The sequence below is a fragment of the Apteryx rowi genome, unplaced genomic scaffold, assembly GCF_003343035.1.
Source record: "Apteryx rowi isolate R43461 unplaced genomic scaffold, aptRow1 scaffold_53, whole genome shotgun sequence".
In the NCBI taxonomy this organism is placed as follows: Eukaryota; Metazoa; Chordata; class Aves; order Apterygiformes; family Apterygidae; genus Apteryx; species Apteryx rowi.
Genome location: NW_020450794.1, coordinates 1575165 through 1576643, shown reverse-complemented (window position 1 = coordinate 1576643; position 1479 = coordinate 1575165).

Sequence of the window (1479 nt, the reverse complement as noted above, 5' to 3'; positions counted from 1 at the left end):
GCCCTGTCCCCGCCCGGTCCGGGGCGGCCCGGTTTGGCTCCCGCAGGCCCCGGCCCCACCCGCACCCCGGGTCCCTGCTGCCTGCAGCAAAGCCCCGCCGTGGCCTCCCCTGCTTTTTATTTTACCGTTTACCTTTGGGGTAAAAATGGAGATATTTTAATAAAAACAGGAACAGCACGGGTGGCGGCAGTGCAACGGGATCTATAGTAGACCCGTGGATCTGTAGGAGTTAAGCCCTCTTATCTCCACATGCATTAATAAGTAACAATCCTTTTTTTTTTTCTTTTTTTGCACTACCATTGCATCTTTTATCAACAAGCATTTTACAAGCATCAATTAGTCCCATTTTATAACATGCTTTATGCACGGTAAATATTACTGCTCTCCTTTTACGGCTGGGAAATGCAGGCATGGAGAGATTGTCACATGCCCGGGATCGCAGAGCAAGAGACTTGCTAAAACTGGAAGAATTCAGAATTCCTGGGCCTGGTTTTCTATTTACGCACTTAAATCCTCATTGAATATCAAGCTGTAGCACGGCTGCTTTTAGTTCTTGATGCTTTCAGGTTTATTCCTAAATTCCCTTTTAAACATCATCATAACACACCACTAAAATGCTGGATATCGTTCTGGAACTGTTCACAGAGCACCGCTGAACCTTACAAGTCTTAACAGCTCCTTTTAATCAGCTTGGGAATTTAAATCCCCACTAAATACGTATTATCTGATGTTATTTCATTACAAAGGGCATAGTATAATACATTGACCGAAGTTTATCTTCCAGCCAGCTCAAAGGACAGGGGGAATAATCCACAAAGGGACTGCAAGATCACTAAAATACCCTGGGCAGGGAAGTGTGTGTAGCACTTATTTCATCTTCCTACTGCAAGCTAAAAAGTGTTATTGCAGCAATCTAGATGTTAATCTGTCTGCACAGTGAATTTCACCAAGCTGCAAGTCATTAGCCGTGCAAGTACCCCAACGAACCACCAAAATAACTGATGTGGATGGCAGTCCTTCCATTGCACAGCGACAGAACGGAGCTGAATCCCCAGAAGGACCGCAACTGCACAATGGCTCGTGCTTTTTTCCCCACAATGGGACAGTAAAGGTCACTCGTGCTTCACGCATCTTCATGTTTTTAATAGTTACATTCAATTCCTTGCAGTCAGTAACATAGTGCCAACTGTGATTGACAATATCAAGCATTGGTCAACAAAGTTTTGTGTTTTTCCTTTGAGATTGTTTTCTTGCATTGCTGGTTAGGTAGCATAAATTACATTATGAATCTGTAGCATAAATTACTGTACATGCTGCTTTTACAGAGGCCATCACTGAAGATTCTACTCCCCTTTTGCTATTACTTTGTATATATGTGAAATAATATTCTTTCTGTTTGATGTTTGCCATCAGAAATCCAGTGAATCCTTTGAAACTCTTCTCTCTCATATGCTGTGGCCCTTGAGATACTCTATATAA